Consider the following 16,657-nt stretch of genomic DNA (forward strand, 5'->3'; position numbering starts at 1 on the left):
ATCACTTTTATAAATTTGGCACCATACCTCTATTGAGTCAGGGAGGTATGATTTCTCCATGACTCAAGCGCCTCGCAGTTGTCCATCATCCCACCGGGCGCCGCGTCCTCTCTGTTGTGACGTCACCAGCACCTCTGTGTAGCCGAGGCCCCAGATCCTGCCCCGCAGTGTGTTATGATTAGTGATGAGCGAGTATATTTGTTGCTCAGGTTTTCCCGAGCACGCTCGGGTGGTCTCCCCGAGTATTTGTGACTGCTCGGAGATTGTTTTCCTTGCTACAGCTGCATGATTTGCGGCTACTAGACAGCTTAATTACATGTTGGGATTCCCTAGCAACCAGGCAACCCCCACATGTACTCAGGCTGGCTAGCAGCTGTAAATCATGCAGCTGCGTCAACAAAAACTAAATCTCCGAGCAGTTACAAATACTCGGAGACCACTCGAGCGTGCTCGGGAAAACCCGAGCAATGAGTATACTCGCTCATGACTAGTTATGATGTATTCACACTGCGGGGCTGGGAATCTGGCCGTGCTCCATTGAAGATAGTGCCGAAGTCTCGCGAGACTTCGGCACTATCTTCAATGGAGCACGGTGACCCACTCCACTGCACAGGTGCCAGATTCCCAGCTCAGTGGGATGATGGACGGCTGCGAGGCGCTTGAATCATGGAGAAATCATACCTCCCTGACTCAATAGAGGTATGGCGCCAAATTTATAAAAGTGATTATTTTTAAGCATTCCTAGGGATGCTAAACGTAAGAGCCACCTTCACAGAATGCAGCCTTAGTGCTGCTAAAGGTGGCTCTGTTACTTAAAAAAACGCCCTGGATATACCGCTGGAATCCCGGCATATGACTGCTGATTTAATCAGCCGTCATGCCTTTAACAGCCACGGGTGGAGGGGAGCACTGTCTGCAGCTGTTAACCTGTTAAATCTCGCTGTTAATCTCTTTGACAGTAGCATTTACTACAAGCATACATTCCACTCTCCTGCTAGTGCTGCAAGTGAACTTGTTAGGCTACTTTCACACTAGCGTTTTTTTTGCATACGTCGCAATGCGTCGTTTTGGCAAAAAAACGCATCCTGCAAAGTCGTCTGCAGGATGCTTTTTTTCCCCATAGACTAACATTAGCGACGCATTGCGACGTATTGACACACGTCGCAACCGTCGTGTGACGGTTGCGTCATGTTGTGGCGGACCGCCGGCAGCAAAAAAAACGTTACATGTAACGTTTTTTTGTGCCGACGGTCCGCCATTTCCGACCGCGCATGCGCGGCCGGAACTCCGCCCCCACCTCCCCGCACCTGACAATGGGGCAGCGGATGCGTGGAAAAACAGCATCCGCTGCCCCCGTTGTGCGGCGCTTGCACAGTATGCGTCGGGCCGACGCAGCGCGACGGCCCCGTACCGACGCTAGTGTGAAAGTAGCCTTAGCTTGCTAGGTAGGATCCTATGCTTTTTGAAATCGATCTTCCAGAATCTAACTAGATTGTGCAAAAACTGTGTTGCAGTCCCAGGAGGCCCCATTTTCTAATCTAAATCGTTTGTGATATAATTTTCAGTGACAGATCAGAAGGCCAGATTTCCTCTTAAAAAATCATTAGGCCTGATATTTGGGTGCAGCCAGGAGACCCAATTAACTAATCCAAATAGTTTGTGATAAAACTGTGTTTATTCGAACATCCATGACATCACCACCTGAGATAGGTGGCAGGGGCAGCCAAGGACTCTGACCCTGAGAAACTTGCTCCTCTTTTCTTCTTAGAAGAATCCCCTTGAGATAGGGACTTAAGGGAATCTTTTGCTTCCATTCTAATAATTTCCCTTAAGGCTGAGTCACACATAACGATATCGTTAACGATATCGTTGCAACGTCACGCTTTTGGTGACGTAGCAACAATCCCGCTAACGATCTCGTTATGTGTGACAGCGACCAACGATCAGGCCCCTGCTAGGAGATCGTTGGTCGTTGGGGAATGATCAGGACCATTTTTTGGTCGCTGATCACCCGCTGTCATCGCTGGATCGGCGTGTGTGACGCCGATCCAGCGATGTGTTCACTTGTAACCAGGGTAAATATCGGGTTACTAAGCGCAGGGCCGCGCTTAGTAACCCGATATTTACCCTGGTTACCATTGTAAAAGTAAAAAAAAAAACACAACATCATCATCACATTCTGATGTCTGTCACGTCTCCCGGCATCCACAGGGTTAAAACCGCTTTCGGCAGGAGCGCTGCTAATGCACGCGCTCCAGCCGAGAGCTTCCCTGCACTGACTGTGTCAGCGCCGGCCGTAAAGCAGAGCACAGCGGTGACGTCACCGCTGTTACTGCTGGCGCTGACACATTCAGTGCAGGGAAGCTCTCGGACGCCAGCGGGGGACGTGACAGACATCAGAATGTGAGTATGTAGTGTTTTTTTTTTTGTTGTTGTTTTTTAACTTTTACAATGGTAAACAGGGTAAATATCGGGTTACTAAGCGCGGCCCTGCACTTAGTAACCCGATGTTTACCCTGGTTACCCGGGTGCTGCAGGGGGACTTCTGCATCGTTGAAGACAGTTTCAACGATGCCGAAGTCGTTACCCTGATCGTTGGTTGCTGGAGAGAGCTGTCTGTGTGACAGCTCCCCAGCGACCACACAACGACTCACCAACGATCACGGCCAGGTCGTATCGCTGGTCGTGATCGTTGGTAAGTCGTTTAGTGTGACTTAGGCTTTAGGCTTGCGGTGAAGTCAGGGGTTACTTTCGCAACCTGTGAAGTGGGGGATAGACTAAAGGACTGTGTCTTAACTAGGGACTACCACTCCCCTTTATTTAACCCCCTACCGTCTGTCGCAAACATGGCTGACACAATTTTTTAGGGCAGGCATCTGGCAAGGGACAACTGCAAAGGGCACACTCCCTGTTTTTCGTTTTTCAGAGCAGTTCTTCCCCTAGAAAAATAAATCAGGGAAATACTGCATCAGGGTAATACTGCATCAGGGTACATTCACGGAGATCCCTTACCCAAGTAGTAGCGGTAGGTACCGGATCATGGGGGAACGAGCTGAATCCTTCAGCCTGGAAGAACCTCTGCGGCTTGGCTGCTCGCTTCGTCCTCTGTTTTTCAGCTGGGGTTTGCATGGGACCTCAGAGGCACACCCCAGCACCAGCTCCTCGGGAGCCTCTGGCTCATCCATTGCTGTAATGGGCCAAAAGCAGCCCTACAGCATGTCATGAGGCTTTTATATAGCCCTCCCCCGAATCTTCCGGGTCAGCAGGAGAGTGTGTGGCCATGGGATTCGCCCCCCCCCCCCCCCCGTTCTGTAGCCCATCTCACAGTGCTTCGCCCCTCAAATCGCCGTGCCCGCACCATCACCGCCGCGACCCAGGGATGCCTATGTGGGAAAAAAGCCGTCCGGCACCCAACTTCCAGCCCGGCGCCTTAGACCCACCCACCGCGTCACTTCCGGCGCTCAAAATGCGAGGGGACGTGCAGGAGGGCAGCAGCGCCAAGGCCAGGCCCCCATGCACACCACCACGACGGCCAGTGCCAACAGACAACCTGAAGCCGAAGAAGGAACCGCATACCAGGACGACCAGGATGGCGCCGGGGGCATAATTACGTCCGGTGCTGGCTCCTGGAGACTGCAATCCTCTGGACCCCGCTCCACCTGTTCTGCACACTGTTGTGGAGCCCTACCCGGGCCCACCATGGCGCTTCCAGGGACCCCGCACTGACCGAGGTAGGAGACTCCCTCGCTACCTGAGCCGGACAGCCGGCCTGGGAATCCTGATGATCAAAAGATGGACGATCTGTAGGGCATCCTGTCCTCCAGGCGGAGAGGTGCCGCCCTTTTGTATCTGTAGGTTTCCTGTTCCTGAAGGGCGGATCCCCTCTCTCAGGTGGTGCTGTCATGGACCTTCGAAAAACACAGTTAACCGGTGAATAACTAAGACTTTCAATGAGAAAGCAGAAGGCCAGATTTCCACTTAAAAATCATTAGCCTATTATTGGGGTGAAGCCAGGAGGCCCAATTAGCTGATCCAAATAGTTTGTGCTAAAACTGTGCTTCAATGAGAAAGCAGAAGGCCAGATTTCCACTTAAAAATCGGTATAACTGTTGTTCAGGCAAACGATCTATGAAAATAAATAGTGATTGTTCATTTAGTGACAGGTGTGGGCCTAAGGTTGTGAAACAGCAGGTTACAAGAATGGAAGGCTACATACAACATGAGTGGGGAAAAAGCCAAGTCGTGGTGGAAGGTGGAATAGGCTTGGTGTTCAACGTGTACATTGGTTAGGTGTTGATGAAAGCTGGACAAGCTAGTCCACTCCCTTTCTTTGGCAGTCAAACAGCAGTACGCTTTGTAGATGAGGGACAGAAAGAGCTGGATGGCAAGCGCTGCTTCAAGTGGCCTCTCCTCTTCCTCCACCTTAACATCACACAGTACAATCCTCAGAGGTGACACCCCAATCACCCTTGTTTCCCCCGCATCACAAATTCCCAAACACACAACTGACTGTGCTGAACCACAGATGAGCCATTCTGCAGAGTGGTTCACACACTCTATTGCATGGGCATCAGAGGTCTACTCCGAAAAATCACAGAATCCAGAGGAGGAAATCTGCACCGATGCCCAAAATTTTTTCATGTTAGAGGCAGGGCTGAACTAAGTAGGGTCCGAGCAGAATCCAGACTTTCGTCACCAGACGTTAACCACCGGGGTTGAAGGTGATCCTGATGAGACTCGGATACCAAAGGTACACGCGGACTGTACTGTGATGTCAGGGCAGGAAGAGGAGAAGGATGACTCTCAGGGTGGGGAGTGTGAGAACAGAGTATGACGTTGAGGTTTAGATCCCACTTGGTGTGAACTCAGAGGTACGCAGCTGCGTTGCGGCTTTCCACACAGACATAAAGTGATGCAACCACGACAAGCAGTGCATCCTCAGCCCCAACTCTGGCTGTGACCAGCATCGGTCACGAGTTTGCAAAGGTGGCCTAGCCTGCTCCTTTTTTTGAGACCTCAAAGGATGACTCAACTAACGTTATCTGCCAAATTTGGAAAAAAAAACTCAGGCAAAAATTGCAATAATTTTACAAGTACATGCATGACCCGGCACATGCGCAATCAACCTGCCTTAGTGTAGGAATAACACTGCACTAAAATGCAGACTATTGGGCGTAGCCAACCACCGGTCGTCCCATCAACAACAGCTGTTGCTTCTTCCTCGTCACCAAGCCAAGTCTTCTCACACAGGTCTCCAGCCACAGAAACTCCACTTGTTTACCCCCTAAAATTTAGGGTGAGTGAGAGTCCTTAAGCTGTTCTGAAAGTGGACATGAGTACTATTTTTGTGTAACCTAGCACAACACATTTTTCTCAATCCACCATAGCATCTTTGCCTGCACCTTACTCACAGTCCAGCAGTTTGTCGTGTACTCCACCCTCTCGGCACACAGCCAGCCCTCGGTCCCAAAGTTGTAGTCATGTAAAATAATGTTTACTCCTACACATGCTAAGAGCTTAAACGCCACCATCTCCAATCTGTTAGCCATGGAAATGCTGCCTTTACGCCTGGTGGATACAGACAGGTTCAGAAACTTGATGGTAGTCGCAGACCCCCAGTACCAGTTGTCCAGTGGCCATTACTTCTCAACGAAAACTGTGCTTGCGCTACACCAGCATGTCGCAGACAACATCACCCACTCCCTGAAAAAAATCTATCTGCCAGGGTGCATTTCACCACTGACACCTGGATGAACAAACATGGGGTCATTTCACTGACTGGGTACCTCTTGTGGCTGTAGGGGCTGGCAATCACGGGACTTCATCTGGTGGGTTACCTGTGGTGGAAGGTGTATCGGAGGCCTATTATACTGTTTCTACGCTGTGGAAATTGATACCACTTTAGTAGTGTGTGTCAATAATGTTTTGAAATGTGGAAACTCCAGGTTTGATCTCATCTGGTAGGTTGACTGTATGAGTAGGGCTCCCAGACAGGCAGACCTGCACTTACTTTCAGTCATCTACCTGTGTTACTTTCCTTACATTATTCTACCAATTGTACTGTATGAAACTGATTTTTGTGCAATCTCAGTGCGGCTTAAAAAAAATAATTTAGGTGTTGGATGAGGTATCAGGGCTCCCAGCTAAGAGGGCTTACACCTCTCCTTTAACCCCTTTACCCCCAAGGGTTGTTTGCACGTTAATGACCGGGCCAATTTTTACAATTCTGACCACTGTCCCTTTATGAGGTTATAACTCTGGAACGCTTCAATGGATCCCGGTGATTCTGACAGTGTTTTCTCGTGACATATCGTACTTCATTATAGTGGTAACATTTCTTTGATATTACCTGCGTTTATTAGTGGAAAAAATAGAAATTTGGCGAAAATTTAGAAAAGTTCGCAATTTTCCAACTTTGAATTTTTATACAATTAAATCACAGAGATATGTCACACAAAATACTTAATAAGTAATGTTTCCCACATGTCTACTTTACATCAGCACAATTTTGGAACCAACATTTTTTTTTTGTTAGGGACTTATAAGGGTTAAAAGTTGACCAGCAATTTCTCATTTTTACAATACCATTTTTTTTTAGGGACCACATCTCATTTGAAGTCATTTTGAGGGGTCTATATGATGGAAAACATCCAAGTGTGACACCATTCTAAAAACTGCACCTCTCAAGGTGCTCAAAACCACATTCAAGAAGTTTATTAACCCTTCAGGTGTTTCACAGGAATTTTTTGAATGTTTAAATAAAAATAAACATTTAACTTTTTTACACAAAAAATTTACTTCAGCTCCAATTTGTTCTATTTTACCAAGGGTAACAGGAGAAAATGGACCCCAAAAGTTGTTGCACAATTTGTCCTGAGTACGCCGATACCCCATATGTGGGAGTAAATCACTGTTTGGGCGCATGGCAGAGCTCGGAAGCGAAGGAGCGCCATTTGACTTTTCAATGCAAAATTGACTGGAATTCAGATGTGACGCCATGTTGCGTTTGGAGAGCCCCTGATGTGCCTAAACATTGAAACCCCCCACAAGTGACACCATTTTGGAAAGTAGACCCCCTATGGAACTTATCTAGATGTGTGGTGAGCACTTTGACCCACCAAGTGCTTCACAGAAGTTTATAATGCAGAGCCGTAAAAATAAAAAAAATCATATTTTTTCGCCCCCAATTTTTTATTTTTCCAAGGGTAAGAGAAGAAATTGGACCTCAAAAGTTGTTGTCCAATTTGTCCTGAGTACGCTGATACCTCATATGTGGGGGTAAACCACTGTTTGGGCACATGGCAGAGCTCGGAAGGGAAGGAGCGCCATTTGACTTTACAATGCAAAATTGACTGGAATTGAGATGGAACGCCATGTTGCGTTTGGAGAGCCACTGATGTGCCTAAACATTGAAACCCCCACAAGTGACACCATTTTGGAAAGTAGACCCTCTAAGGAACTCATCTAGATGTGTTGTGAGAGCTTTGAACCCCCAAGTGTTTCACTACAGTTTATAACGCAGAGCCGTGAAAATAAAAAATCCTTTTTTTCCACAAAAACTATTTTTTCGCCCCCAGTTTTGTATTTTCCCAAGGGTAACAGGAGAAATTGGACCCCAAAAGTTGTTGTCCAATTTGTCCTGAGTACGCTGATACCCCATATGTGGGGGGGAACCACCGTTTGGGCGCATGGGAGAGCTCGGAAGGGAAGGAGCGCCATTTGGAATGCAGACTTAGATGGAATGGTCTGCAGGCGTCACGTTGCATTTGCGGCGCCCCTAATGTACCTAAACCGTAGAAACCCCCCACAAGTGACCCCATATTGGAAACTAGACCCCCCAAGGAACTTATCTAGATGTGTTGTGAGAACTTTGAACCCCCAAGTGTTTCACTACAGTTTATAACGCAGAATTGGCTGGAATTGAGATCGGACTCAATGTCGCATTTGGAGAGCCCCTGATGTGCCTAAACAGTGGAAACCCCCCAATTATAACTGAAACCCTAATCCAAACACACCCCTAACCCTAATCTCAACTGTAACCTTAACCACACCCCTAACCCTGACACAACCCTAATCCCAACCCTATTCCCAACCGTAAATGTAATCCAAACCCTAACTTTAGCCCCAACCCTAACTTTAGCTCCAACCCTAAACCTAACTGTAGCCCTAACCCTAGCCCCAACCCTAGCCCTAACCCTAATGGGAAAATGGAAATAAATACATTTTTTTAATTTTTCATAACTAATGGGGTGATGAAGGGGGGGTTTGATTTACTATTTATAGCCGGTTTTCTAGCGGATTTTTATGATTGGCAGCCGTCACACACTAAAAACCGCTTTTTATTGCAAAAAATGTTTTTTTGTTTTTTGCGTTACCACATTTTGAGTGCTATAATTTTTCCATATTTTGGTCCACAGAGTCATGTGAGGTCTTGTTTTTTGCGGGACGAGTTGACGTTTTTATCGGTAACATTTTCGGGCATGTGACATTTTTTGATCGCTTTTTATTCCGATTTTTGTGAGGCAGAATGACCAAAAACCAGCTATTCATGAATTTCTTTGGGGGGGGGGCGTTTATACCGTTCCGCGTTTGGTAAAATAGATAAAGCAGTTTTATTCTTCGGGTCAGTACGATTACAGCGATACCTCATTTACATCATTTTTTTTATGTTTTGGCGCTTTTATACGATAAAAACTATTTTATAGAAAAAATAATTATTTTTTCCGCTTTATTCTGAGGACTATAACTTTTTTTATTTTTTCGCTGATGATGCTGTATGGCGGCTCGTTTTTTGCGGGACAAGATGACGTTTTCAGTGGTACCATGGTCATTTTTTCCGTCTTTTTGATCGCATGTTATTCCACTTTTTGTTCGGCGGTATGATAATAAAGCGTTGTTTTTTGCCTCTTTTTTTTTTTTTTTTTTACGGTGTTCACTGAAGGGGATAACTAGTGGGACAGTTTTATAGGTCGGATCGTTACAGACGCGGCGATAGTAAATATGTGTACTTTTATTGTATTTTTATTTAGCTAAAGGAATGTATTTATTGGAACAATATTTTTTTTATTATTTATTTAGGAATTTTTTATTTTTTTTTGCACGTAATTTTATTTATTTTTTAACATTTTTTACTTTGCCCCAGGGGGGGACATCACAGTAAAGTGACAGATCGGCGATCTGACACTTTGCTGTGCACTGTGTCAGATTGGCGATCTGAAGTGCACAGCTCCAGGCTTCCCAGCGCCTGCTCTGAGCAGGCGCTGTGAAGCCACCTCCCTGCAGGACCCGGATGCAGCTCCGCGGCCATTTTGGATCCGGGACCTGCAAGGAGGAGATGCTCGGTACAAGGTGAGCACATCGCCTTGTACCGATCGTCTCAGGGAAGCATGCAGGGAGCCCCCTCCCTGCGCGATGCTTCCCTGTACTGCCGGAACACTGCGATCATGTTTGATCGCAGTATGCCGGGGGGTTAATGTGCCGGAGACGGTCCGTGACCACTCCTGGCACATAGTGCCGGATGTCAGCTGCGATAGATAGATCGTGCTGGACGTACTATTCCATCCTTGGGAAGTAGGGCCCACCCCACATGGACGGAATAGTACGTCCAATGACAGAAAGGAGTTAACCACCAGGTCCTCATTGAAACTTCAATTCTAAGCTGTAAATGCTGGCCAAGGTCCTGATACCTCATGCATGGCCCATGGCTGACTGCTGCTGTGCCATTTGCAAATTTCTACTGTGGGTCAATTGATGCCACTTCTCATGTCTGACCCTAATTTTAGCTGTTCGGGGCCTTAAGGTGTTGTGTACACACCCCCTAAGGTGTTGTATATACATTTGGTTTAACCTCCCATTCAATCTAATGAGGTTTGACGAACTGTTTGGCAAACATGTTCGGCAAAACGAACCTTGAAAGGTTCGCTCATCTCTACTCATCATAGGGAATATTTTGCCAGGGGTACTGTCTGAATCACGTATTTTAGACATTTACGTGGAAGCCCTGATGTAACTGCTCGGCATACAGTGTAGGATAAATGTGAGCCAAGCCTTACTGCGATCTTTGGGAGGCAGAATGAACAAATCAACAGCAAGTGAACGATTAGTTTTATTTATTTTTCACACTGTTCCTTGTCTGGTATAAGTGATTAGACGACTTTATTCTTTGGGTCGGTGCGATTACAATGATACCAGATGTATATACTTTTTTTTTATGTTTGGCTGCTGTCACACACTAAAGGACACTTTTTTTTTGTAAACCAATTTTTTCATCGCCATATTTTGAGAACTATAATTCCATATGTCTGCTGACAGTCATATTAGTGCTTGTTTTTGTGGAGTGTTTTTTTTAACCCTTTAATGACAGAGCCAAATTTTAAAAATCTGACCAGTGTCACTTCATGTGATAATAGCTCTGGAATGCTTCAACACATTCCAGTAATTTTGAAATTGTTTTTCCGTGACACATTATACTTTATGATAATGGTAAATTTAGGTTGATATGTTTTGTGTTTAATTATAAAAAATATCAGAAATTAGACAAATGTAAACAAAATTAGCAATTTTCAAACTTTGAATGATTATCCCTTTAATTCAGATAGTCATACCATAACAAAACATAAATAATATTTCCCATATGTCTGCTTTACATCACCATTTGTAAAATGTTATTTTATTTTGTTAGCATTTCAGGAGGTTTAAAAATGTAGCAGTAATTTTTCATTTTTTCATGGGTGGAAATTTACAAAATTTATTTTTTTAGGGACCTATCCATGTTTGAAGTGACTTTAGGGGTTCTATATATTGGAAAACCCCCAAAAGTGATACCATTTTAAAAACAGCTCCCCTCGACATATTAAATTTGCCGTCACGTAGTTTATTATCTCTTCAGGTGATTTTCAGGAATTAATGCAAAGTGACATGACAGAATTAAAAAGTGTAATTTTACCACCTAAATGTCGCTGACTTTTGGACAGGTCACTGTAGCCGGCAGACTCTAAGGCCGCTATTTGGTCGTGAATTGCCATGGCAAACATCAGGACCACACAATCGTGATCTCAGGGCGCCGATGGGGATAAAGAGGGAGAAGCCACATTTTTAAACATTTATATGATGTAGTCATTATTGACAGCAGCATCTAAGGGGTTAAACAGATATGGACCTGTGACAACACTGATCGTGGCTGATGCAGCAAGTTGTCAGCTATAGTGTCCAGCTGACGGCTGCTGGATTGTCTCCTGTATGGGGATGCTATTCTGTTATATCTCAGGTCAGTCAAAAGATGTATTGACGAAATGGTACCTTTTTCGGTCATAACATTTTTTTTCACTTTCTATTACGATTTTTGGGCAGCAGAATGAACAAAAAAACAGCAATTTAGGAACTATTTTTTGGCATTTTCTTTTAAGCCATTCACCATGAGGTAAAAGTGATGACAGCTTAATTCTTTGGTTCAGTACTATTACAGCGATACCACATCTATATCATTTGTTTATGTTTTGGTGCTTTTACACATTAACAATTATTTTATAGAAAAAAACTAGTGTGACATTTTTATAGGTCAGGTCAGAATGGACACGCCGATACTAAATATGTGTACTTTGTTTATTTTTGTTTTTCCATAAATAAATGTATTTATAGAATTTTTTTTTTTTTCATTTTTTTTTTTTTTGTGATGTTTTTAAAAAAATATGTTTACAATTTCTTAAAATCAATGTTTCCTGCGCTCTAATACTCTCCAATGCTTTTGCACTGCAGTGCATCAGATCAGCATCTCACAGGCAGGGAGGAGGTGTGTCAGCTACTGCTCTGAGCAGGAGTTTACAGACCACCATCCCTGGGTGACCCTGCTACCATCTTTTGGCCCGGGGTCACCATAGAGACCAAAGCAATCGCAATCACGTGGTGCAGGGAGGGAGCAGAGAGGGATGGGAGCAGAGAGGGAGCTCCCTCTGTGATGTCCATTGATATCACTATTTACAGTGGCATCAGAAAGGTTAAATAACCACGATTGGAGCTAGCACCGATCTTGGATGTTCCTGCAGGTGTGAGCCCGCACCATCATCACACTGTATATCTATGGCAGTTTGCAGGAAATCAGCGTACACCACTGCAGATATACGGCATGTGTCGGGAGGGGGGTTAAGAAGCCCTGATCCAGCATGCAAATATAGACATATATAAAGAGCTCAAAAAAAGTGCTAGCAATAGTATCACTCAGTAAGTATATATGTGTGCAATAGTGGAAATACATAAACAAGTCCCATAGAGAATAATCAATAAAAAAAAGTATACAGATTGCAGGATCCATGGTGTCAGAGAGGAAGCAATGGGGGAACCCCACGCATATCGCTGCAAAAAAGAGCAGCTTCCTCAGGGGAAAAATGTTTATGTATTTCCATGGGGAGATTATACGCAGGAGTTCTGTATAAAGTGTACAGGTAAAACAGTGATCACAGGTGATATTATACACACTAACCCTGTATAAACTATATAATGTAGAGTATACAGGTAATACAGTGATCACTGGTGATATTATACACAAGAGCTCTATATGTAGTGTATAGTATACAGATAATACAGGGATCACCAGTGTCATTATACACAGGTGCTCTGTATATAGTGTATAGTATACAGATAATACAGGGATCACCAGTGTCATTATACACAGGAGCTCTGTATATACTACAGTGCCTTGCGAAAGTATTCGGTCCCCTGGAACTTTTCAACCTTTTCCCACATATCATGCTTCAAACATAAAGATACCAAATGTAATTTTTTGGTGAAGAATCAGCAAGTAGAACACAATTTTGAAGTTGAACGAAATTTATTGGTTGTTTAAAATTTTTTGGGAAATTCAAAAACTGAAAAGTGGGGCGTGCAATATTATTTGGCCCCTTTACTTTCAGTGCAGCAAACTCACTCCAGAAGTTCATTGTGGATCTCTGAATGATCCAATGTTGTCCTTAATGCCTAATGATGATAAATATAATCCACCTGCGTGTAATCAAGTCTCCGTATAAATGCACCTGCTCTGTGATAGTCTCAGGGTTCTGTTTGAAGCACAGAGAGCATCATGAAGACCAAGGAACACAACAGGCAGGTCCGTGATACTGCTGTGGAGAAGTTTAAAGCTGGATTTGGATACAAAATTATTTCCAAAACTTTAAACATCCCAAGGTGCACTGTGCAAGCGGTCATATTTAAATGGAAGGAGTATCATACCACTGCAAATCTATCAAGACCCGGCCGTCCCTCTAAACTTTCATCTCAAACAAGGAGAAGACTGATAAGAGATGCAGCCAAGAGGCCCATGATCACTCCGGATAAACTGCAGAGATCTACAGCTGAGGTGGGACAGTCTGTCTATAGGACAACAATCAGTCGTACACTGCACAAATCTGGCCTTTATAGAAAAGTGGCAAGAAGAAAGCCATTTCTCAAAGATATCCATAAAAAGTGTCTTTTAAAGTTTGCAGCAAGCCACCTGGGAGACACACCAAACATGTGGAAGAAGGTGCTCTGGTCAGATGAAACCAAAATCGAACTTTTTGGCAACAATGCCAAATGATATGTTTGGCGTAAAGGCAACACAGTTAATCACCCTGAACACACCATCCCCACTGTCAAACGTGGTGGCAGCATTATGGTTTGGGCCTGCTTTTCTTCAGCAGGGATAGAGTAGGTGGTTAAAATTGATGGGAAGATGGATGGAGCCAAATACAGGACCATTCTTGAAGAAAACCTGTTGGAGTCTGCAAAAGACCTGAGACTGGGACGGAGATTTGTCTTCCAGCAAGACAATGATCCCAAACATAAAGCAAAATCTACAATGGAATGGTTCACAAATATTACTCGAGATTTCCCGTGCACGCTTGGGTGTCTTCCGATTATTTTTTAGTGCTCGGAGATTTAGTTTTCATCGCCTCAGCTGAATGATGTACATCTGTTAGCCAGCATAAGTACATGTGGGGGTTGCCTGGTTGCTAGGGAATCCCCACATGTAATCAAGCTGGCTAAGAGATGTAAATCATTCAGCTGCGGTGATGAAAACTAAATCTCCGAGCACTAAAAAATACTAGAAGGACACCCGAGTATGCTCGGGAAATCTCGAGTAACGAGTATATTCGCTCATCACTAGTACGCACCTTTCAGACTACAGGCCAGTTGAAACCAAATAGCTTGGCTGTATCTACGCACTTTGCTAATGTCCATGGGGGAGATACATCCTACTTGAAATTCTGTGCTATAGAAAAAGTTTTTAAACCGCAGAGAGGAGGGGATCATAGGATAAAAATCCTGAACAGTCCAAGTTTCTGGATCTTGAAACTTAATACAAGGGTGCCTGCAGGGCTTAACATCAGACGGGATATAGTGTTGCAATATGATTAAGAATATCATCTCTCAGAGAAATCGTCAGGATCATGTTCATATTTGCCATGTTGAGCCAAAAAATGTGGGGTATTTTATATCATCAGTATGGGTTTGAAAGTGATAGCTGATTAATAATACATAGAAATGCTAGGACCACATTCACATTTGCTACTTTTAGCTTAATGAAACAAAAGGGCGTTTTGTTTTTTTTCTTATGTGAAGTTGAGTGTATCCGACAATGATAGACAGGTAGACACATAATATGCTAGATATAATGATTGGAATAGCAAATAGCATTGAAACACCACATACATTTATGGGGCATTTGTGATATTAAATCCTAAAAGAGGTAAATGTGGATACTTGAATATACGTCCGTTATTCCCTAGTGGTTAAGAAATGAAAAAAAATTAGAAATAGAGGGCACGCATATATACATTTTCCATTCATGGTGTGAATGTTAATAATTCTGTTTCTATATTGTTGTACAAAGGTGATTAATTTATAACATGAAACTGTGTAAAAGTAATGAGAATAGGGGCTAATGAAACACAGATGATGAGGAGTTCAATTGGACTGGAAAGAGGTGGTTCCTTTTCCCTGGAAGAAAAAAGGAAATAAAACTGTGAAGCCCGAACTTCTTTATAAGGGTATGTTTCCACGTTCAGGATTGCATCAGGATTTGATTAGTATTTGACGCAGGTAAAATCTGCACCAAATCTGCACCTGAGGTAACTGGCGCAGGCCACCTGTGTTTTTCATGCGTTTTTTGACGCGTTTTTCATACGTTTTTTTTCATGCGGATTTGTGTGTGTTTTTGTAAGCTCAATAAAGATATACAAAAAAAAATTGTGATGTCATTTCTTGTCCAATCTCTTCATTTACATAATCCATTGAAGAATATACACACACAGCTAGATAGATACATAGATATATAGATACGTTAGATGGATACAATAGATAGATAGATACGATGCATGTCTATCGTAGCTATCTATCTATCTATCTATCGTATCTATCATATCTATAGATCTATCTATCGTATTTATCTATGGTATCTATCGATATATATCTTATCTACGATATATCTATCTATAAATATATCTATATATAGATATCGATCAATAGATATATTGATAGATATAATAGATTAATAGATAGATTAGATAGCTACGATAGATGGATACGATAGATAGATACGATAGATATCTATCATATCTATCTATTGTATCCATCTATTGTATCGATCATATCTATCTATTGTATCCATCTATCGTATCTATCTATCTATTGTATCCATCTATCGTATCTATCTATCGATATATCTATCTATAAATATATCTACCTATATATAGATATATAGATAGATATATCGATAGATAGATAAATAGATGATTGATAGAGACGATAGATAGATAGATAGATACGCTCCCGACTGCCAGCTCCAGTGTCGGGTATTAAAATGCGAGACTCGTCTGAGTTTCTCGCATGTGTGATCCCGGCCTTAAATAAAGACACACACACGAAATCTGCGTTACGCCGGGGTCAAACTCGTGAGAAACTCACACAAGTCTTTCGCTTCAATACCCGGCACTGCCACCGGCACTCGGGAGCGGAGCATGCGGCTGCATAGCGTGCGGCTTCATGTATTTCTATGCAGCTGAACGCTCCGGTCCCCAGTGGCCGCGGCAGTGCCGGGTATTGACCCAGGACTTAAACGCAATGGTTAATTAAAAAAAAAATTGAAAAAAAAAATGGCGTGGGCTCCTGCACAATTTTCTGCGCCAGAGAGGGAAAGCCAGCGCCTGGGGGACTGATGTTTGTAGCCTGGGAAGGGGTTAATACCCATGGAGCTTCCCAGGCTATGAATATCAGCCCGCAGCTGTCTGCGTAGCCTTTACTGGCTATAAAAATAGGGGGACCGCCCCAAAAAATGACGTGGGGTCCCACTATATTTTATAGCCAGAAAGGCTACGCAGACAGCTGCGGGCTGATATTCATAGCCTAGAGAGGGACCATGGATATTGGCCCCACCGGCTACAAATACCAGCCCCCAGCCGCCCCAGAAATGCCGCATCTGTAAGATGTGCCAATTCTGGCACTTAGCCTCTCTTTTCCCACTCCCTTGTAGCGGTGGGATATGGGGTAATAAGGGGTTAATGTCACCTTGCAAATATAAGGTGACATTAAGCCCGGTTAATAATGGAGAGGCATCAATAAGACGCATATCCATTACAAATCCTATTGTAGTGAAAGTGTGAAAAAAAAATAAAGACACAGCCAGAAA

The sequence above is a fragment of the Ranitomeya variabilis genome, chromosome 1 (genome assembly GCF_051348905.1).
Source record: "Ranitomeya variabilis isolate aRanVar5 chromosome 1, aRanVar5.hap1, whole genome shotgun sequence".
NCBI lineage: Eukaryota > Metazoa > Chordata > Amphibia > Anura > Dendrobatidae > Ranitomeya > Ranitomeya variabilis.